Below are 24,862 nucleotides of genomic sequence, written 5' to 3'. Positions count from 1 at the left end.
TGTTTGACGCCTGTCTGCGGCTTTCAAAGGGCAAAGGCATCGTTCAGTGTGTGACAGCTTGCTCTGCTGAAACTGCTTCCAGTTTTTAAAAAGATAGAGCTATCAATGTCAGACACTGTTTTAACATGTCCTTTGTATTTTGTTGTTCTTTTTCTAGTAAAAATAAAATTATGTGCTTGCTTAGTTGTTTTTTATGTCTGTCATAATGTCTGAACGGTTGGCTATAATAAATGTATCATTATTATGGTAATATGGATAAGAACTGGATGGAGGGCTGCAAGAAAACAGAACATGGGGCAAATGGAAGAATTAAAAGTAAGCAGGTACAAAATTTCCAGTTTATACAAATCAGCTCAAACCTTCATACCTCCATCAAGAAATAAGTCACGATTAAGAATTAATGTACTACATTAATTAATTAAAAGTATAATTAAAAATGTATTCCTTAATGAAGAAAATGTAGTAGCATTGCAAAAATGTAATTAATAGTGAAAAATTCCCCTGCTGATAATTTGTAATTGCTAGTTTAGTCATCAAAGAGAATCTAATATTATAACTTAATTGTAAAATTATAATGCATAAGGTGGCAGTGTAATCATATGAAATAATAATCATTAAAGAATGTAATACATTTTTAATTAGCTCACTAATGACAAGGGTGGCAAAGTGCTACAATGCTCAGCACTGCCACCTCACACCTCCTGTGGTCTGGGTTCAAATTTTATATGAAGTTTGCATGTTCTGCGGGTCCACATGGGTTTCCCCTGGCACTGGTTTTAGGTTAAGCTGACTGGTGACTTTAAACTGGTCACGCATGAGTGGATGTAGACGTATCTGTCAGTGTGACAGCCCATCCAGAGTTGGTTCCCACTTTGCATATGCTGCTGTAAGAACAGGTTTTCAACCTGCATGACTCAGAAATGGATTAAGTAGGTTCAGGAAATACATGCAGGTACCGAAAACAAATGCATTAATCATACAGGGTGGTCCAGATCTAATTAGGCAGATCCAGATCGTCTGGATGACTGATTTATGCGGGGACGATTCCAGTTTGGCGCAAAGACGATTCTTTATGTCGTCAGTTCTCACACTTCTCAATGGTCCTGGATTTTTTGGGTGATTTTCTATGTAATAAACTTTTTTTTTTTTTAAAAATTGCATAATTAGATCTGGACCACCCTATATGTGAGTGCCTTATGGAGACCTTGTTCACACGGGCGTTAAAATTGAGCGTTTTTTTTCGTTCGTAGCGTCCAGTAAGCGCGGATCAAGCGCCAAGTGTTTTCTACACGTAGGAGTCAATGAGAGTGCTCACACGGGCTTTGGTGACGTGCGTTTGTCCGGCAGCACGTTTATCGCCATCAAAAACGTTGCATGCAGCTTTTCTTGGTGTTCAAAACCAAGAGCAAGGAAACCGCTTCTAGTTCGTTTTCTGTGCGTTTATTTTACGCTTCGGAGGACCGGATATATCCCATGATCCTAAATGCCCCCCTGCCATGGATTGCCCCCCCACATAATAGCTATCAAATATTATATTAGAACATAAATTCATAGATTTATTATTATCAATATATTATATTACAATTATAATGAAGCCTAGGCACGTGACAGCCGTCAAGACCATTAATACAAATTCTTGTATAATGTTTATTTTGTGGGACATTTATTTTTTGGTGTTTTGTCATGAATATGCAAATAAATATTTATATATAATAAAATAAATATTGTTTATGATAAAAATTATAAAGTAATTTTATTATAAAATAAACAATATAAAGTTTACATGTTGTATATGAAAAATATTAATATTTTTATGTTTTCATATACAACATATATATTTTCATATTGCTTATTTTATTTTATTGTCTCATGTAATTTGTAAACCATGAACCTATTAATTTATGTTCTAATATAATATTTGATAACGATTATGTAGGGGGGGCAATCCATGGCGGGGGGGTGCATTTCAGGGCATAACACCGGTGTAAGCGCACACTCGACTACTGTTTCCTTACCTCAAAGTGAAAAGTAGTCTCTCTTCGGGGCTAACACCAAGTCGCATATTGGTTAATCGGCATGCAATGTGGCATTGCACCAGCTGCAGCAGACAATCAAAAGTGGAAACCGACATCCGACAGTAATTAAAAAACTTGCGCGGAAATTTTCGCATTTCTTCATAAAGCACAAAAACTTCCTTTAACCCGGCGTTGTGCAGTCAGAGGATGAACCCAGTAGCGGCTGGAATTTTTCTCTCCCTACGTCGCCGGATTACGAGTATTTTTAAAACAAGAAGATTAATATCTAACATAGCAAAATGGTCCATATTGAAAGGAGGCACCTCAAATAAAATGACAAGGGCTTTCATATCCAGTTCCCGACACTGCCTCCACAGGTTAACACACAAACTACAATTTGGGCTGCAGGCTGGCGTTAGACAGAGACAAACGAACGCCGGTGTAGAAGTCAATCGATCGCCACCACAAAATGCAACATAAAACGTCTAGGACGTTCAGAGCAAGTTCGTTTATCCAAAAACTTAACGCCCGTGTGAACAAGGCCTTAACACTAGAATTACCAGAGCCTACGAAAAAACTTGTAATTCCGTCCCACCTTAAACTGCTTCTTAAATCCCTTCACTCCTCTCCGCCAGCGTCCTTTGTCCTCTAAATGTGGTGATAAAGAGAAGCTAGGAGCAGCCGGCTATTCCATCCCCCCACCAATTTAGAACGTGCACGAACTTCTCTCAGCTCATGCCTTGATTGAGTATCTGGGAGTGAAGTGGAGTTTTAGAGTGGAAATAATAGACCGTTGTTTGGAACACACGCATTTCATGTCTGTTCCGTTTCTACAGTAATCTGTGTCAACACATTGTTAAAACAGAAACTTTTTTTTATATTCTAGTAGTAGATGACAAAATGTAGGCATAAACTATATAATTTATGAAGCCTGAAGTCCAAATAGCAAAGAAACATTTTCACAAGAATAACACAATTGCGCTTTTATTCAAAAATATAACTGCAGAAACAAAAAGCCGCCTTAACATGCGACATTGACAGCAGTTTATTGTAACTGCCTCCGTGGTTCAATAGACTCAGCCCCTGCTTGGGAATCCAGAGGTCACGAGTTCGATCCTGCGCCCCTCCATTTTGAGAAGTAAACTGCTTTAAGTCTTACTGTTTTAGAATAAAACCATACATTTGATTTCAGTCTGTAACAGCCGGTGATAGCCTATGCTCATTGTAAGGGTTAGCTTTTTTTTTTTTTAATTCACTTTTCATTCTCTCAGTCACGTTCAGAATCAATCCATACAACCCGATCTGACACGGCTGTTTTCACTAAAGACGCGCTATAGCTCTGCAGTGTACCACAATGCATACTAACGCCAAATACCCCCGCCAAAAAACCCGGGTTCTGACACACAAACACTGGCGAAGCTGCCTTCTTCGTATCTCACCGTCACTTGCTTTTCTTTTTATTCAGTTTTATTGAGTGTTCCTGCCAGTCCCCGCATGTTGCTGTATGCTGTTTCTTTTGTACTCCAGGACATGCAGAGGAAAGAATGGTAAAGACCAGTAACTTCGGCGCTATATGCAATCAGACACTCCCCATCTGCCCGTGTCGCTCAAACACAGGAACATATATATTGGTGTAAAAGTATAACAAAAGTACACTTTTATTCAAGTGCACTTTTTCCATCGCCTTTTCCTGTAAGAAGCAATGTACACACTTCTCTCTATGCTGTGGTTTCTATTGTTACCATGTTATTCTTGTGAAAATGTTTCTTTGCTATTTGGACTTCAGGCTTCATACATTATATAGTTTATGCCTACATTTTGTCATCTACTACTAGAATATAAAAAAACGTTTCTGTTTTAACAATGTGTTGACACAGATTACTGTAGAAACGGAACAGACATGAAATGCGTGTGTTCCAAACAACGGTCTATTATTTCCACTCTAAAACTCCACTTCACTCCCAGATACTCAATCAAGGCATGAGCTGAGAGAAGTTCGTGCACGTTCTAAATTGGTGGGGGGATGGAATAGCCGGCTGCTCCTAGCTTCTCTTTATCACCACATTTAGAGGACAAAGGACGCTGGCGGAGAGGTGTGAAGGGATTTAAGAAGCAGTTTAAGGTGGGACGGAATTACGAGTTTTTTCGTAGGCTCTGGTAATTCTAGTGTTAATAAAACTACTGCAGTATGTTGACACCAATAAAAGACTAACCTTATCTACAAGCAGTTCATGCTGTCATATAAGTACATGTATCTAGTTTAAGGGGTGCCCAGTGCGTCGGTCGCGATCGACCGGTAGATCGCAAAAGTAGTGCAGGTAGATCGCGTTGCATTAAAAAAAAACATTTTTTTAATGTTAGTCTATCATATATCCTCCCTTTGGCATTTGCCACTTGATTGACATACAGGGCGGCCAGTCTGTGATCTCTTTTCTATATATATATAATTTTTAATGTAGGTAGATCATTTCGACCTGGTCATTTTAAAAGTAGCTTGCAAGTCGAAAAACTGTGGGCACCCCTGATCTAGTTAGTTGCGGTAATAAGAGCGTAGAAAGCACAACGTGTCCAGCGTGCGGTTGTTCAGGCGAGAGTGTACTTCGTGCAGAGTACGCCAGCCACTGAGAAAGCTCGCTCTGCCTCCACTGAAGTAGGCAGCACAGTCATCAAATACAGATACACTTGTTGTAAACAACGCCTGTGCTTGCCGTTGCTCTGAAACACCGCCATTTCAGCTTTTAATGATGCATCCAGGTTTCTTGTCATCATTCTGTGAAGGTAAGTTTCTTGGCACAGATAATGCGGATGCAACAGACTGACGCATTGCAATTTCAAGTTGTTGTTCAAAGCTGTTGTCTGACAGACGTCAATAAAGTCTTTAGTTTTCAACTATAACTCTGTTATTTCTTGGTCGATTTTTACACTTTTACACGCTATATATGTAAGCTTGGCCATTCCTGGTTTTGCCGGGAATTACAGCAGTTTCATTCCCGAGAATGTGGGAATGAAAAATGTCCGGGAATCCGGGAGCCCGGGAATGGATTCCCTAGTTGATGCTAACAGTAGCTCTGCAGTGAGTGTCCTGTTGAATTTTCCACTTGTGCACAGCTTGTCCTGGCTGCTAGAAACTCTGCTGGCTCCCCAGATTGTTTTCACTCCAGTGTTTCACAGCACTGTACAAGAAGGCACAACATTAGCCTGTTATTCATTCTTCTTAGTCATGCTCATTGTTATTGTCAGCGAAGCATGGTTTTATTCTTTTTTTTACCATCTTTGAACATTTCCATGGAAAATAATTTTTATTTTTTTTAACTTTGAAAGTCACCAGTTAATGAGTCAATATTAGATGGTAAAATTTTTAAATTTATATTTCATTTTAATTATCAGGTTGCATTCTTAGCAATTGCATCCTGCAGATGTTAACACAAAAACAGATCAGCTATTACAGGAGACACAGGTGGCATCTTTTTACATATAACCACACATAAAATTATATGAATATATTAAAACTGTGTATTTTAATATTAGTTTTGTGGTGTAAACATGTGCAGGAAAGGCACTTCAACCTCTGAAGTTCTTTTTATATTGGTGGAGAAGTTAATACTGGAAATGCTTGAACTGTTAGCCTTGATTTGCACACACATCCTGCAAAAGCTTACATTTTTACTATTCACTCAGCACAGATAAACTCAAATACAAAGCAAGAGCACCTCAATAATGGCTGAAACTAACTAACATAACTTTCATGCCTCTCCAAGCTCCACTCATGAGGTGTCCCTGCCGGGATTGTCTTACATGTCGATCCGTCTTCAGACAGTAAGGGCTTTACTTCAGAATACCCTAGCAGAAATTTAGGAGCCGCTACCCCTGGTGGGCTTTTGTATCCCGATGGCTACCTTTAAAAGGCTACACAATCTAACAGAAGCCAAGGGACAATTGCGACTCTTGACAGTACGTTACCTAAATGGACACAGTATGTTTTATTAGCAATCATCGGCCATTGCTAAATGTCAGTAAACAACAAACCACAACTTCAGCAAAGCAAAATACTCAAAACTGTTTCAGCTATTATTTATGTTTATTTGAAGGAGAAACTAGATGTAGATGTTAGATATGACAACATACAACCTGAATGATTCAAATCAGGGTCACACGGCAAGCTTTCTAACAGGTGGCTGTAGATTTGGTTGTTGAAGTCTTTCTTTTCTTAAACTGGGTATGATGGTTGGGAACAGAGGGCTGGTCTGTAGGTGGCAGAATCTGACTGAGGTGTCTCCTCTTTGGCAGTTGGCAGTTGTTTCTCTCCTCCTAATGCTCCTTCTTCTTCTGGGTTTTCATGATGGTTGGCAGACCAACTTTAAAGGTGCATTACCGCCACCTGCTGAGCTGCAGTGTGGAGCAGTGACTCAGAAAGCATATCCTCAAATAATATCAAAAATTAGTGTCCTAATATACTTTCTATTGTAATAACCCCCTGTCCCATAGATTTTATTTTTTGAAAAAGATGCATTCTGTGCTCCTTATCTGCAGTGCACTCCAGTAATATATGCTTTACTGTTTCAGGGGAAAAAAGCAGCTTCTGCATAAGCCTGTGTCATGTTTTTTATTGTAAACTGCGTATACTTTAACCCTGTGTACCCAAGACATAATCTTGTGATTATGACTTCCTCCCTCCTCTTTCTACCTGCTGCTCTACTGTTTCCCACCACTTTCTGAATTTCATATAAATGCCGTCCTTTCTTATCTTTATTCCAGCTCAGTTGCCAAATGGACTTAATGGATTTTCTTTGAATTTATAGTGCCTTATGCAAGATATTACATCAGTCAGAAATCTGGGACAACTGATTTGTTCTCACGGTCTGGGTGATTTTGCTCATTTTAAAGCCCCAGGCCTCCATTTCACATATTCTTACAAGCATTCAAACACTGGTCACTTTATCTAAGCTTAAACATATACATTCTAATAAACATTGACACTGTAGAACAGTTTGTACTTATTTTTACCAGAATTCCTGTCTATGTCTATTTTGCATGCATCTCAGAATTTTATCAGTCAGTCAGTCATCTCCCAACCCGCTATACCCCAACACAGGGCCATGCTGGAGCTAATCCCCGCCAGCACAGGGCATAGGCAGGAACAAATCCCCGGGCAGCCAACCACAGGGCACACACACACACACACACACCAAGCACACACTAGGGAGATTTCGAATCACCAATGCACCTAACCTGCATGTCTTTGGACTGTGGGAGGAAACCCACACAGACACTGGGAGAACATGCAGACTCCACGCAGGGAGGACCCGGGAAGTGAACCCAGGCCTCCTAACTGCGAGGCAGCAGCGCTACCACTGTGCCACCCTCTCAGAATTTTATCTACTTCCCAAATTTAGCACTCTTGGAAAACTACCTCATGAATATTAATGACCTAATGAGGTAATTTGTACCTGCTTGCCATTTCAGTTACAGAACATACAGAATACAGAAATGTCAGTTTATGAGCTCTTAAACATAGTTATCGACTTGGTCACATAGATTAAGAGCCATTATCTAAATGATTTTGAAATAAGGACACACTAAAATACATAAAACACAAATTAAATATGAGTTGTATTTAGCATACCGCAAAAGCACAATTTTCCAACAGCATTACAGTTATGTATTTTAGTCTCATGTTTATTATGACACTGGAGAGTGACTATGTGTTGCATTTTATTTTGTAAAAGTAAGTTTATTTACACATTACAAAGTACAATCCACAACAATAACCTGTGTGTTGCATGTTGGTTGGACAAGCAAGGAAGAATTTCAGTGTGTGATGTACATGTGACTGTACAACTCCTACTACACCTACTGCTTTACTGTATTTGATTCTTGTAACTAGGACTTTAAATTTATTAAGAAAAGCAATGTGATAGTCGGCAGACTCACAATTTTAACACTGTGAAGGAGCTGCATGTCTCCTGCTCAGTGACATTTTGTCATGAAAATTCTATTAGGTTTGCATGAACCTTGTAGAGAGACTTTGTCAGAAGGAAGAAGTCAGTCAATATCAGTTTGAAATCTTCAGTGCTCCATATTTATTGTTTCAGGGACATTTTCCATGGCACTTAACAGTGGGGTAGTTCAACTGAGAGTTCTATAAAGGTGGGTGACAATCTTGGTACAATAAAACAATGAACAGGTCCAAAAGGAAAAAAAATAAGTATGGTATCTCTGTGCTCATTGCAGTATCATTTCACAGCTCACCGTCTCTCCCTTTACTTTCATACCTGCTTGATCACATTCACCATCAAAAAGTCCACAGTCTTTCCCAGCAGCTTTGAGCTCAGTGTGGGCATCAGCCCTAAATGGGCACTAATCCTTCACGTTCAGCTCACACAATGTTTCTAAGCAGCCAAATACACACATTTAATTGGGAGGTGGGCTCAGTTACGAGGGTGAGAAACCCATGTGATTCCACACCAAGAGTGATGGTGATAAAGTTGAAATTTAGTATGTTCATGATGTGAGTCAACTGCAGTAACCCAAAGCTGTCATACTGCCCCAGATGCCCTCTATAATGTTTGTGACAAAGGCATTTTTCCATGAGTTAACCTTTTGCTATACAGTTTAAAATTACAAATCAAACAATTGAGATGTGATTAAAGCGCAGATTGCAGACTTTCATTTAAGGGGATTTGCATACAGTTCGGTCACATGATGTAGAAATTACAGCACGTTTTGAGCTGTGCCAATGAAAGCTGGGCAAGAGCTGTGCCAATGAAAGTCAAAGAAGGAATTATGAGGCTGGAAAAACCATTGAAGACATCAATAAAAACCATAAGATTATGTAAATCTGGAAAATTATTATGAAGAAAGAACGCACTGGTGAGCTCAGCAATCACAAAGGGACTGGTAGGCCAAGAAGGACCTCCATTGCTGAAGACAGACGAATCCTCACTATGGTAAAGAAAAGCCCAAAATGCCTGTCCAACAAATCAGAAAGAGTCTTCAGGAGGCAGATGTGGATATAACAGAGAGTACATCCACTGAAGACTTCATGACAGAAATACAGGGGACTTGTACAATAGGGGTTCACAGGGAAGCCCCACAGGTGAAGAAAATAAACCGTTTTTGTGTTATTTTATATGCGCCTCCATGTCAGTCTTTGTCGGGTTGGCGCCAATAAAGCGCTTTTATTACAGTATCTAGTGGCAACTAACCATGTCAAAAAGACCACCACTGACTCATGTCACCCAAGTCATCACTTCTTCCAAGAACTCCCCTCTGGTAAAGCTTTAGGGCAATTAAAACTAAAACTAAAACTAATAGACACCTCAACAGTTTCTTTCTCAGAGCCATAGCCACCATAATCCAGTAATTTAGCCCATCTTTCTCTGTAACTCACCACAGTTGTGCAGAGTTGCTGTTAGAGTTACTGTAGACTTTCTGTCAGTCTCAACCCATCTGGCTGTACTCTTCCTTCTGTTGCAGACCTGTATGCATCTAATGTCACTAACTGTGCCAAAAGGACCACCTGACCATTGTCCTCTGACTTCTTTTATCAAAAACGTTGTGTCTGTTTGAAGAAGTGGCAGTCATCAGATGTTTTAATGGTACTATTCTCAGTAAACTCTTGAGACTGTTGTGCATGAAAATCCAGGGAGATCATGTGACAGAAATGTAATCAATGTAAATAATCACCCTGAAGAACCGGGCAGGAGGAAGCTTGCCACCTGTCTTTATTTGTTTTCCCGAAAAGGGACGCCCCTGCAGTTAACAGAAAAGCAGTAGGGATGGTCCTTATCTTATTTATGCCCACTCAGCCCACATAACAGGTTTGTATATCTCAGCTATAATACAAAAGAATACATCATATTTGCTACGAAAATAAGGCAGCTTGATCACACTGTCTAATGCTTTACTGACTTGTTAAACCACAAAACCCATGCACTGTCACAATCCTTACTCTAATTAGTTAAAGCTTCATTCTCCCTCATCTTTCACAGACTACACAGCCGACCTCCTTCAGGCAGTCTGGAGCTTGTCATTTAATCAAGTGATTGCCTAAATGTAACATACAAAGTTTGTGTTTTCTTTCACAATCAGCAGTTACAGAAATCCTCCAACCAGCCTGTCTGGCACCAACAATCTTGCCACAGTCTAAATCACTGAAATCAATTTTTCCCCATACTGGTGCTTGATATAAACATTAACTGAAGCTCCTGACATCTATCTGCATGCTTTTGTGCAGTGTGCTGCTGCCACACCATTGACTGATCAGTTAATTAAATGGATACGCAGGCATTTGCTCAATGAGTGTGTACATGACATGCGTTTTTAAATGTAATGTCAGCAATACAATAAGCCACTTACAGTTATGGATGCTTCTTTTGCTTCCCAGAGATTCCAGTTACTGGTACTGGCTTGTTTGTAAAAGTAAAATCTCTGAAGGTGATAATATAGGAGACGACTCACTGGATGCCCTGCTCAAAACTGAAGCTTTTTGAGTTAGAGAGAAAACCATATACACTGTTTAATTTTATAAATTTAGACACAACTAGAATGTGTTAAAGCTCTATGATAAAACACTCAAAATCAAGTAATGAGGAAAAAGGTTGATAAATTCATTTTGGGCAAAAAAAAAAAAAAAAAATTTGCTTGCCTTTTTATAGCTTGAAAATTTGAACTGTGGAGTTAATGAATTGTTCCGTCTTAGGGTTACATTGTTTTTGGCAGATACTGGTAAGTATGTTTTTATTTTATCTTTGAAATGTAACATTTATTCCTCAGAGAAACAAAAAAGCCTCCTTTCCAGAGTAACCCAGGCTCTCATTTTAGAGGTGGCATAGCTGATGTATTACCCGTAGACATGCGATGCTAAAGCCTGACTCTTTTGATGAAGAACTCGGAGATCCTCTCTCTTATGCTTTTAGTCAGCCTCTGGGCAACAGATGGGATGAAATTCTTTCATCCTTAATGTGAGAGCGTTTGCTTTGCTTGTGGCAGGAAAGGAGGTGAGCAATAATGTTAGAAAATGCTGGGAAAACATTTCATGCGGGTTATTATTTTATTTTTTTTTTTTTACAAAAATAGGTCACGTCAATTACCCAAATATAACTAGTACAAACATGATATAAACAATTATTCAGCCTGTTGTTTTCATTTTGTTAACAGCTTTTCTTTCAAAAGTGACTAACACAGTACTAGTGATTAAAAGTTTAATTATATAAATTGTTTTCATATTTCCTACGGCACTTTCCTTAGCCAGTGCTGTCACAAAAGAAATGAGTCATGTGCTCAAGCAGTTGCATTTGTTGCTGCAGATGATAAGTAAAGGTGATCTCATCTCATTTTCTCCACTGCTTTTGTCCCAGTGATGGCTATAATTGTAACACGCTGGGCACAGAACCCCACTCTTACCTTTCCATAGCATCTCTTGATGATTATGATAGATGCTCCTTAATTTATTCCATTTGCTGTGTCCTGGAGACATGTTTGCAAATTGATCAGTCCCACCACCCTAGTGGCTTCCCTCAGTGTAGAGCAGCATCTGGTTGGCTCCAAGGTCCTCCTCCACTGTTAACTTCCTCACAGGGACTGAGCCATCACCATTCTGTGAAATTTGGATTACTTTCAGCTTTTGTCTCATTTTTTCATTTTCAAAGGTTAATACAACAGGGGAAATGGTTGGACCATTCAGCTGGTAAATTGAGCACTCTGTTCATGAACATGGGTTCTTCTTCCCCACCTTTTAAAAAAAAATTGTTTCTACTGCAGGAGTCATCCTGTGGTTCTTTTTATTTCCCTCACGCATATTAAACTCCTCCACTTAGCAGCAGTTACTTCCCCTTCACCCATGAGGAGCAGACCACTCTTCTCACAGAGTGAATCCTGACTTGGTCTTTGTGTCATTGGTTCTCTTCCTGACCACTTCACACCCGGCTGAATATACTGCTCTGTTCAACCACAGATCACCATCAAAAGAGATATCTTTGATGACCCAAGGCGTTTCATAGAACATTCCTGACCCTGGAAACAATCTCAGGCTGATACCAGGAAGTAGTGTCAACAGGAAGCGTAAATGTCTTTCTTGCTCCAAGGCTGCCAAAGCTTGAAAGAAGTGTAGTGTTGGCAAAGGCTCCCCTGCTAGGAAGGAAAAAAGGCCAGAAATGTCCGAGAGGAAGATGAAGAAGGTGAGAAGAAGGATTTTCTTGTTTTGTTTGCTGCTGAGAAAGCAGATCAGCCACCCTAGAGGTTAGAGAGGGTCCTTTGCTTGTGTTGGTAAGACACAGTGTGGGCTTGTTATTTTGTTCATTATTTGTCTGTCTTGTTACTCCTTCTACTCCACCAGCCCCTGTTACTTTACTGTATTTAAAAAAATCATACTTTTTTTTTAATAAGTCTATCAAACAGAGCACTTACATATATGTTCAAAATATGAATAATAACAGGAACAAAACTGATCTATTTTATACAAACAGCAGCAAGATATCAAATAGATGCTCTTTAGCAAATAAGCAACATTAGCAAACATAGCAGAACAAATATGGGGTGAAATCAGGAGGGAAAGTGTACAGTTCTGAGCTAGGGAGCTGAGATGTAAGAAATAGTGTACTGACACTGAAATGCTAATGGCGTGCCACTCCACTGTAACTTTTCTTACACTTTTTGTGTTCTGTGGATAATACAGAATGTGAAAATGAACAGCGCATACTAGTAAAGACATTCTGTGAAAAGAAAACTAGGGCAGTCTTGGGTCTTTTTCAAGACACTATTTACAAAAAGAGAGCATTTTTTTGTACCTAGTTTAGTCCCTCTTTGTTGTACAAATAGATGTGACTTGAACAAAGAAAATAATTTAAGCAAGCAGGCATTATGGAATTGTTGACCTTTAAAAAAAAAAAAAAAAAAAAAAAGGAGTGAAGCCTGTAAAAGTCATGTTTTACAAAAGTCTGTGGATTTCTCCAGGTTTCTCCAGCTGGTGCCATACGGCTTATTGTATTTTCCCCTGCTATTCAGGAGGGAACATAATGAAAATGTAATTAAAAGTCATTCACTAAATGCATGTTTATTGGATTCCTGGCCTTGCAAGCACCTCATGTCTTAAGTGTGAACCTGGCTGTTGCCAACGATGGATGTAGTTCAGGAAAATAATAAAAAAAAAACCTGCTATTGACATCTCAGCCATTTTAGGTTGCATCCTCATAATAATGTAAAGAATTCAGAGGCTTGCAAAACTGGACAATTAGGGTTCTGTTGTGGAATAAAGAGCATGTCTTCAGTTAATGTTTTGGGGTGACTTTAAGCCTCCACTTGTGGTCATTCCCTGCTTAGCCTTGAATCATTTATAGCCCCAGAAGAGTTTTAGGGTCACAGAGCCATAGTGCCCGCTGGCAGACCCCGAGAACAGTGCACCACAGAGCTTCATCAGTTCTCTTATGCAGCTGAAAGGGCAACATGGTTATATTTCTTTTGCCCTAGCACCATTTGTTTTACCTAATAAGCTGGAGAACATTAACTGACCTCCTACCAACCCTGCCTTTTAAAGGGGTCCAACTGTAAGTAATGCTTTTTGTAGACCACTACAGTGAAGCTTTGTTTAGGCAGAAATGGAAACTGTATAAACTTTACACATGCTGGGCAAAGTCCACTCCATGACCAGAGACTTTTCATAATGTACGAGAATGAAGAATAACCTGTTACTTGCTGAATGCAAAATAATAGGTTCCAGGATAAACTGGATTAAGTTGGAGCTGATCGATTTCACCCCTGGCACATATCAAAGTGTACAGTGTCTCATTGGTAATTTCACATCAAAAAGAGACAGATCATCAGTTTGGCAAACTGTACATTGGTTACTTTGCCTGTATCAGTTCCCTAGACAGTTCTTAATTAATTCTATAGCTCTTTTCTGCACTACTCAAAGCACTTTACATAGACAGTGGGCAACTACTTCAGCCACTACCAATGTGTGCTGTTCATTTGGATGATGCAACAGCAGCCATTTTTGCACCAGCATGCTCATCACACATTAGCTATTAAATGATGAAGGGGTAAAAAAGATGATCAACTAATAAGGGTCAAGAAATGATTAGGGGGCGTTGAATGACTAGGCTGTGGTGGGCAATTTAGCCACACCCTGCTTTTTATGGTAAAGAGACATCTTTTATGGCCACAGAGAGTCAAGACCTCGGTTTTAAGTAGAACACCAATTTTTACAGCGCAGTGTTCCCGTCACTGCACTGGGACATTGGGATTCACATACAGACCACAGGGTAAGTAACCCCTGATGGCCTAACCAATGCCTCTCCCAGCAGCGACCCAAGTGTCTACTAGACTATCTCCCATTCAAGTGCTGGCCGGGCCCAAACATGCTTAGTTCAAGTGGTATGGCTGCTCTTCACTCACATGTGCCACTACTACTTTGTAAATCTACTCTACCAGTCCATGGAATAAGTGTCTGGAAACCACAGTAGTCAGTATCTAATGACACAATACCAGACCATGTTGTTTGACCGTAGGTTGAATGTCCAAGGATGGGTGGGCAGCCAGTTGACCTAAGGCTGACCTCTACTGTTGTAAACAATGTGCATGAACCACCCAGAGGCTTATTTTCTTCAGGAAAGAAGTAAGCAAGAGTTTTTATTTTCCTCTTTATCAACATACCATACCCGCATAGTATGGGTGGAGTGGTGGCTCTGAGGCTAGGGATCTGCTCTGGAAATTGGAAGGTTGCCAGTTCGAATCCCAAAAAATGCCAAAAGTGACTCTACTCCATTGAGCCCTTGAGCAAGGCACTTAACCTGCACTTACTCTGTCCTGGGTATGACGTTAATCTGCATCCAGCCCTGCATGTAGGCCCTCTAACCTGCAGGGAAAAACCTGGGGGTTGGTGGCAGAATTGGCACTTCAGCCACCATAAAATACCTCACACTCTTCCATTCCATCTGAACTAGTTTGGTGCTGAGGTGTCAGCCGTCAGTCCTAATCTGGGATCCTAAGTTAATTTGTCATGTGGTGGGTGCAGCAATGCGCTGTATCAGCGTGTGCTCCTAACATCTTTCTCTCTCTCTGTACCGCATATCTTAATGGGGCATTGTATCAGCATCACGGGTATGCTGACAAAGTATATGTGTAATGCCACTCCTTATTTAGGAAAAGATCAGTTACGTAAAGTGTGACACAAGCTTCCACCTGCAGCTATAGACACGCCAGTACATGAGCGACTCTCCACACTAGTGTTTAGATCTGGACGGTGTATGTGCCCAAAAAAAGAAGTCTGACTGCATTCTCATACTGAAGTGTCAGCATGTGCACTGCCTGTGTCGATCAAACACAGGAAGCTCTGCAGTCTACTTGCGACTTTGCGGTGTAGGAAGATAAAATACAACGTATGTAAATACAACATTCGATATTGGGTTTATATAAGTAACATCACAAAGCATAATCACAAACAGGACTTGCATGATACCTTGGTGAGCTCTGTAAGCCCTGCTGTTTCAAGTAGAAACACGTGTGGGGCAGACTGTCTGACAGGATGACACCCAACCTCTTGCTGCCTCCAAATGGTGCCATCTTTTGCCTTTACGCCTGGTTGTTCTCATGTGTGACTGGATGTTCCTTGCAGGGAAGACTTCTGTTCTTTTTCTCTGATATAGAACCCTCATCCACATCTGAGTTCACCTCTATTATAGCACATCTTTATTTGAAAAAAGCAGTATCAAATCAGGGGGAGTGTGGATGTGACTGAGAGAATAAAACTAATTTAAAAAAAATTGGCAACTTTTATAAGTGCCATAAATTTACACCGGCTGTTACAGACTCAAATCAAATCAAATGTATGTTTTTATTGTATAATAGTAATAATAAGAGCAGTTCACTAGTCAAAACGTTAATTCTGGGAAGCGGCCAGCATAGAACCCGCAACCTCTTGATTATGAGTCAACAGTTCTTACCGCGGCACCACCCAAACTGTACCCTAACCCAATTTATTTTTCTTTGGTTATAGTCTTGAAAAATGGCGCATTTGATTTGTTATATGTGTGCTTTTTGTGAAAGTGCTTATTTGATATATAAACTTCAGTCTTCATACATATTAATTACACACATAATGTCAAAATTTTGTCGTTGGTACTATAGCATGAAAAAAGTTTGTGTTTTAGGTATATGTTCAACATTTCTTGCATTTCTCACACTTCCTGTTATGCTACACTCACACAGGTTATTGTAGACTTGGAACACAAATTAAATGCATGTGTTCCAAATAACGATATATTATTTACACTATACAACTCCAGTCAACTCACACACAGATAAACAAGACTTGAGCTGGGAGAGCTTTTCCCCCCAGAGTTGAGCTGTGGTGGTGGGGGATGGGACAGCAGGCTGCTGCTTGTGCTGATCGACACATTTACAAAACAAAAGATGCTGATGGAGAGGTTCGAATGAATTTAAGGTAGGCCAGGAATTACAATTTTTTTTTTGTAGGGTTCAGGGATTCTAGTGTTAATTGTTAGGTTCAGCCCCCTCGACCCTGCTCAGAATTAAGCAGAGTTAGAAAACAGTATGATTACTAATGTAAATGTTCTGTGCTTTGTTATTGCTGCATTTTGTTGTAAGTCTGTGTACACTTCCAACCCATTCTCTGGTAAGAGTTCTATTCATGTATTAAATTAAATGATTTCATGCTTAAACTTGACTGCAGACATGTAATTGGATGCTTACATCTGCTCTCTGGTCACATTATTTGCTTGGACTGCCTTATGACTTCACCATTACAAACTAGAGACGGGCCATTCTTTTGTAAATGTGTTGTAAAATGCTCATTGATGTTTTATTGTCACAGGCACTATTCTTCAGGAAGAAACCATCATTCATGATTACTTTGCAATGCACTTGGTTTTACTGGAAAAGATCTATTAAATCTCAAATAGAATGTTAATCCATGCATAATATCCATGCCGGTCGAATTTTAATCTTGGTACATGTCAATTGTGGGGAATGGTGGTGTGAAGAAATTAAAACTGAGTACCTAGAGAAAGAATAAAAATAAAAAATAATAATAGTCCCCTTGTTGTAAAAACACTACTCTACTAAAATGTAGTCATTGAAAATATAAACAGCTGTGAGTAACTGTTAATATTTATCTTCTCCAGTAAAAAAAAAATATAATTTGTTAATCAAACAGATTTTGTAAAGCCAATGAGTGGGATGAGGGCAGCCATTTGTGTATCCAAAGTTAGAGAGATGCATGTTGGAATTGGCAATAAACATGCTAATGGTAAGGTGATGGCATGAGTATTTGCAAGGTTCGAAGTTTCAATATGGTAAAACTGACAAAGTGGTCTGCACACCACTTATACAAAGTACAAGACCTATGATACCACACATGATTTTAAAGGCATCCGGTTAAGTTTGGTTTTCTTCAACTGATCGCAAAAAGAGGAGGTTCAGCACAAATTCTACATTTAGGGTTTATCGATAAAAACTAACACACATTAGATCATTTTCAGCTTAAAGCTTTGATATCTAAAGTCATGTAGTTTCCCGTATGAGCCCATGTAATCAAACAACATCATGCCTTGAAATTTTTATAGGTAAAACTTTATTTGGAGGAGTTAGCCGTCCTCCAAGTGGAGCAGCATGGCCTCATAGATCGATCTGTATGCATGTATACAAATGTACTACTATATGTAATACGCATACGCACTCACACTCCCAGGTTTAGAAAGAAATGGTGCAGATTTAACTTTAGACCAAATACTACATACAGTACATGTAAAATATACTGATTGACATAATGAAGAAGCTCTCACTTTTAATCACTGCAAAGTAATTCATAATATTGTTCTTAAAACGTACATCTAAACTGGCAAATTGTATGCAAATTTGACAATGGCCATGCAGTTTGAAAAAATAAGAAGAATATTCCCTGTCAAATAATTCACATTTAAACATGATATCCATCATTTTAAGTGCTTAGTTACTCACTGTTATTCATGGGCAAATTTACTGCTGCAGCTAAATGAATTAAACTGAATAAGTCTAAAAGGTTCACCAAGCCAGAATGAATGTATTTCATTTTTTCTGCTCCATTGTAGAATAAGAAGCACTTTTCATTCTTTTAAATATTAAAAAATGTCTTTCACCACAGTAGTTGGAAATTGAAACATCAAGTAAATGTGTAATGGCATAAAGACCTTTTGAAACTCTGCTTACAAATTATGGTTGTTCATTCTGTTTAATATTTGCAGTGGGGCCATCACAAGTGTTGTCCCTAGCTCCAGTAACTTGATCTATCTAAAATAACCATTTTAAACTACTAAATTAGGTTTCTCAATTCCTGATGCAATATTTGCTTCACCAGCACTTGTTTACCTAAAAAAAGAGGATATAAAAATATATGGTGAATGTCCGCAAAAGAAATTGAAAACACAACACTGATGGGAGCAGACTTCTATAATGTGTAACCTGTGGTGGACATTTCAAATTACACTTCAGGGTCTTTAAATATTTTTGAGATTGTTTAGATCAAATTGCATGTAGTTTGGTTGCACATTCATCACATACCAAGCATTTAGCTTATTCATTTACTGCATTATGGTTATAAATTTTATACAATTTTATTTTACATCCTGGAGTAAACTTTATATTTATTCTTTACGGATATTTTATGTCATATTGAATCAGTTACATTGCTAAAGATAGACTGGCTTCCTCTGATAAGAATCAGGCATCTTTAATACAACACACATATACACACAGTACTAACATAACACAATTCAACCTAAAACAACTCAGGTAATGTTAGAGTCAACCTAAATATGCACACACACACACACACACACACATAGTCAGTGCTGGAGTGGATGAAGTGGAGAGCAATTGAGGATCATCCCAGCCAGGTAACGCCACTCCTGTTGTTCTTCCATTACAGCCTCCTGGTTCGTAGGCCATCCTATCACAGAAAAGGTCGATGAATATTGGATGGTCAGGGGAGGTGGGATGTTATCAATCAATCAATCAATCAACATTTATTTATATAGCACATATTCATACAAAAAAAAATGTAGCTCAAAGTGCTTTACAAAATGAATAGAGTAATAGAAGACACAATAAAAGATAAACATAAGTCAACATTAATTAACATAGAATAAGAGTAAGGTCCGATGGCCAGGGTGGACAGAAAAACAAAAAACTCCAAAAGCTGGAGAAAAAAATAAAATCTGTAGGGGTTCCAGACCAAGAGACCGCCCAGTCCCCTCTGGGCATTCTACCTAACATAAATCATCATATTTTCATGGAAGGACCTGATGATGATGGTCACGTAGACTTCTGGCTTTCAGTCCATCATTGTTGGAGCATCATGATGCTTTGAGTAGGTGGTGGTGGCGCAGGCCGCCACCACAAAGAAACCGGAAAAAGAAACAGAAGAGAGAGTAGGGGTCAGTACGGATTTTAGAGCCACCATGAATAGTTATTATGAAGAATTGAACATACAGAGTATCAGGATTATGTTAAAGTGAAGTTATAAAAAGGCCATGTTAAAGTAATGTGTTTTCAGCAGTGTTTTAAATTGCTCTACTGTATTTGCCTGGCGAATTCCTATCGGCAGGCTATTCCAGATTTTAGGTGCATAGCAGCAGAAGGCCGCCTCACCACTTCTTTTAAGTTTAGCTTTTGGAATTATAAGGAGACACTCATTTGAAGATCTAAGGTTACGATTTGGAATATAACGTGTCAGGCATTCCGATATATAAGATGGAGCGAGATTATTTAAGGCTTTATAAACCATAAGCAGTATTTTAAAGTCAATCCTGAATGACACAGGCAACCAGTGTAGTGACATCAAAACTGGAGAAATGTGTTCGGATTTTCTTTTCCCAGTTAGGATTCTAGCAGCTGCATTCTGCACTCGTTGCAAATGATTTATGTCTTTTTTGGGTAGTCCTGAGAGGAGTGCGTTACAGTAATCTAGTCTACTGAAAACAAAAGCGTGAATTAATTTCTCAGCATCTTTCAATGATATAAGAGGTCTAACTTTAGCTATGTTTCTTAAATGAAAAATGCTGTCCTAGTGGTCTGATGAATATGCGATTTAAAATTCAGATTACAGTCAACGGTTACCCCTAAATTTTTTACTTCCGTCTTAACTACTAATCCTAGTGCATTAAGTTTATTTCTGATAACCTCGCTGAATCCATTATTGCCAATTACCAAAATTTCAGTTTTCTCTTTATTTAGTTTGAGAAAATTACTATTCATCCATTCAGAAATACCAGTAAGACATTGTGTTAGTGTATCGAAAGAGTCGGAGTCATCAGGTGCTATAGATAAGTACAGCTGTGTGTCATCAGCATAGCTGTGGTAGCTCACATTGTAACCTGAGATAATCTGACCTAACGGAAGCATATAGATTGAGAATAACAGCGGACCCAGGATAGAGCCTTGTGGAACACCATATCGGATATCATGTGTCTTTGAGATTTGATTACCACAACTCACAAAGAATTTTCTCCCTGCCAGGTAGGATTCAAACCAATTTAAGACACTGCCAGAGAGGCCCACCCATTGACTAAGGCGATTTCTAAGAATATTATGATCAATGGTGTCAAATGCAGCACTCAGATCTAAGAGGATGAGAACAGATAAATGGCCTCTGTCTGCATTTACCCAAGTCATTTACTACTTTAACGAGTGCAGTTTCTGTACTGTGATTTGTTCTGAAGCCTGACTGAAAAGTATCAAGAATAGCATGTTTATTTAGGTGGTCATTTAACTGCATAATGACTGCCTTCTCTAAAATTTTACTTAAGAAGGGCAGGTTAGAAATGGGTCTAAAATTTTCAAAGGCAGAGGGGTCAAGATTATGTTTCTTAAGAAGGGGTTTAACTACAGCAGTCTTAAGACAGTCTGGAAAGACCCCCGTATCTAATGACGAATTTACTATGTCCAGAATATTGTCAATTAGAACGCCTGATATTTCTTTGAAAAACCTGGTTGGTATTGGGTCAAGGACGCAGGTGGAGGATTTCAGTTGAGAGATTATACTATGTAATTCAGGTAAATCTATCCTGGTGAAAGCATTTAATTTGTTTATAACGGAGTACCGGGGCTTTGGAGGTTCTGCAGTGTTCGGGAGATATACTATGTTATCTCTAATATCATTAATTTTTTGAGTGAAAAATATGTTATGGACAATTCATCCTCCCCAGCATGAGGTTGTGATAATATTCCTCTAGCTGGCACCCAACTTTGATACCCACAGGGTTACCTGGAAATTAGTATGGAAGGATGACCCTGTCAGGGGGCCCTTGAGTGCTGTCAGGGGATGCTGTGGGATGAGAACCTTCCTACTTCATGCAGCTTCCATTTTAGGGTGCAATGTCAAGGGACTAGAAATACTCTTTGGTCCCGCAGTAAAGGATCTCCTCCACTTCTTGCTGATTATGACTCTCCAAGTGAAGTGAGTCATCACCTTTTATGTGGGACCCTGGAGGGCTTTCAGCACCACGGCTTTGCACATTAGAAGCACAGAGGTCCTCTCCCAACAGCACACACAGCATCACTCCATGGCACATGCAATCCTGCAGATGTCCAAAATGGGACCAGTACAGAGAAGCACTGCCACCTCTTGTACATGGAGGATGAACTGTTGATGTAAAGCCTTGCCCAGTCCATATACTGTATTATTCTTTCACCCGACTGGGATAAGGATCTAAAACCATCCCTGCTGGGTTGTGCCCACATCCATGCTGTTCTTCCTTTATGGCCTCCCAGCTGAACAAGGAGTTGCCCTCCATCCTAGTGAGAATGCATGTCCATCCTCCATGGCACTCACAAAATCCACCTTAGTAAAAGGATACAGGTCTGTGTGTACGTCTCTGTGGCCGTCAGGTTGATATGTCTCTGTCATTCCAAAAGATAACATTCACTGCATTTGTCATTGTGTATATTGCAACACAAACATTAACAGTGCTTTTTGTGAATCCCTTACCAAGTGGCATGTAACGAAGACAAATGCATTGCATAGTGCATAGCAAACTTTAACACTGAGGTCTACAGTGTATATATATATATATATATATATATTCCTCCCACAGTCCAAAGACATGCAGGTTAGGTGCATTGGCGTTCCTACATTGTCCCTAGTGTGTGCTTGGTCTGTGGGTGTGTGTTTGTCCTGTGGTGGGCTGGCACAATGCCCAGGATTTGTTCCTGCCTTGCGCACTGTGACCCTGTGTTACAATATAGCGGGTTGGACGATGACTGACTGACTATATATATAGTGACTAATAGGAAGCCAAGTTTTGTCTGGAGAAACTATATACATAGCACATCACATAGCACCCACATCAAGTAGCTAAAGGTTTCCAGCTCTGCGTAAGATGAACTCTGGGAAAAGCTGTGCTTGGACACAAAGTCACAACACATCAGAAATTGCGTAGACTTGCCAATTGGAGTATCAGCAAAGTAGTCACTACACGCAAATTGTCAAAAAGCTCATTTAGCCACAAGACCAGTTTAGAAGGGCAGTCCCCTTCAGGTTGTCCTCCTTTAAATCCAGATGCTTAATCGGAGAGATTTCTTTACAGTTGCCTTGTGTTATAAAAATTTTAAACATTAAAAATGGCTTATTAATGCAAATAACATTTCAAGGCGTCCATTGACAATTATACACTGTAGCACAAATTCATTTTAGATTAGATTGATTAGATAAACTTTATTAAATCCCATGGGGAACTTCAGATGCATAAAGCAGCAGAAACAAAAACAAGAATACAGACACACAGGACAGCTGATAGAGCCAATCAACTAATCAATTAGTCAAAGCACATTGGGTGGAATGACCCCAGAGGGGTCTTCTTAGCACACCATGGTGGAATGATCCTGTGGTTAAAATTCCAAGAGAGCACCACCTCGATGAGGATAGTGGGGGGTTTTCATGATGGCATTCAATTTTGCCATCATCCTCTTTTCCACAACAGCTTCCAAGGTGTCCAGGGTTTGTCCTGTGATGGCTCAGGCTTTCATGATAAGCTTGTTCAAGCATTGTGCTTCTTTCGAGCTCGGTTGCTTCCCCAGGAGACTCCACATAGAACACCACACTGACTACTATGGATTGGTATAACGTTTCCAGCAGCTTGCCGCACACATCAAAAGACCTGAGTCTCCTTAGGAAGTCCAGTCTGCTTTGGCCCTTCTTGTATGGTGCCATTGTGTTGTCAGACCAGTCCAGTTTGTTTGTACGAACCCACAGATACGTGTAGCTCTGCACTTCCTCGTCCTCCTCTTGAATGGTGACTAGTCTTGGAGGCTTATTGGCATACCAGAAGTGCAACACCAGCTCTTTTATTTTGCTGGTGATCAGTTGCAGGTTGTTGCTCCTGCACTACAAGGTAAAGTCCTATCTCCATTATTATTTTGGCCTATGATGGACAAATCATCTGAAAATTTCTGTAGATGGCAAGTGCTGGTATTGTGCTGAAAGTCTCTGATGTACAGGACAGGACAGTTCCCTGAGGTGCTCCAGTATTAAACACCACCATTTCTAACACACAGTTCCTCAGCCTTACAAACTGCTGTATTTTGGCCAGATAGTCCCTGATCCAGGAGACTATGGGAGCATCAAGATTCAAAGCCTTAGGCTTTTTCCCCTGTCGATGAGACAGAATGGTGTTAAAAGCACTGAAAAAGTCAAAGAACATGACCCTGACTGGTAATGGCTTTGTCCAAATGGAAGCAGGCACAGTGGAGCCATGTATTATTTTACTAATTATAGTCACACTGTAATAAAGTAAAATGATGGAAGGATCTATGTACTATATACTCCCCTACTGCAGCAGAGGAAGCTGAGTTCTGCACATTTTGGTATAACGTGGACAATTCTGTTTCTTTTCTCAATAAGAGACATGTCCATAACATATTTTTGTGGTCCATTATACAAGAAGCTTTCTATAAGGCTCTTAAATTGTCTTGCGTTCTTCCTTCCACCAGTCTTGTCAGCATCAGAAACCTGGGCAGCTAGTACTAAACAGCAGTCTACCATAATTTAGTGACAGAAGGCAATTTTATGTTAAAATAACTGCTATTAGTCAGACTCCTTGAAGCTGAGAGGATTTCAAGAAAATTGTCTTCTGATTCTCCTTTTGCCAACCTCACTCATTGTATGGGGGTGAGAAGTGTGCCACTTCAGAAGTAGCCTAGCTTCAGAGCAGGATGAAAGCTGTCTCTCATCTGGAAAACATTTTTATTGGGTGAAAATAGTTACAAAACATCTTTTATACCTATACAAAATGCCCCCTTAAATGTTTCATATACATTTACAGAAGAGTAGTTATGTATTAGTGTTTGAAATTTAAGAGTTTATTTTCAGGGAAGTTCCCATGAATCCACAAGTGTAAGGATCATAAATTATTGTTGTTTGCCTTGAAAACAGGAATAATTTATTTCCTTCCACTGTTTTTGCAATGCCGTGAGATTCGTACATCGTAAAGATCTTGAATGCCGTAAAATTGAACATTTAAGTATTTCTATCAGATTTGTACCGACACCTGTTTTTAGAGTCTCATTCTTGCCTAACGAAAATGCCACTGGCTATACTTTGCTCATTGTAAATCCAAATGCTTTTAGAGGGTCTGCAATTTGTTCCTGGCTTAGGACCATAAAACTGACATGAGAGTCGTGCCTTGTAACAAGACAGGTTCCTTTCATCTTATGCTGTTGTGTGATGTAGGCAACTTTCTATTCCAATAATGCTTTTTTTTAAGGTCAGTGTTCATTACACAAAATACAAGAGCAGGAATTTACTGAGTATGTGCCGTGTTTGATAATTCTTTTGATATTTTCAATCAACTGAATTC

General features: G+C 39.4%; 1 protein-coding gene across 1 annotated transcript in view; it reads left to right on the top strand.

Annotated features, from left to right (window-relative positions):
* Positions 1-24,862, top strand: part of prkn (parkin RBR E3 ubiquitin protein ligase) — a 1,158,643-nt gene that overhangs the window by 694,332 nt on the left and 439,449 nt on the right. The gene's annotated exons all lie outside the window — the stretch shown is intronic.

Source organism: Polypterus senegalus, chromosome 16 (assembly GCF_016835505.1).
Source record: "Polypterus senegalus isolate Bchr_013 chromosome 16, ASM1683550v1, whole genome shotgun sequence".
NCBI classification, from domain to species: Eukaryota; Metazoa; Chordata; class Cladistia; order Polypteriformes; family Polypteridae; genus Polypterus; species Polypterus senegalus.
The sequence above is the reverse complement of the archived record's forward strand: the minus strand, read 5'-3'. Positions and strand labels throughout refer to the sequence as shown.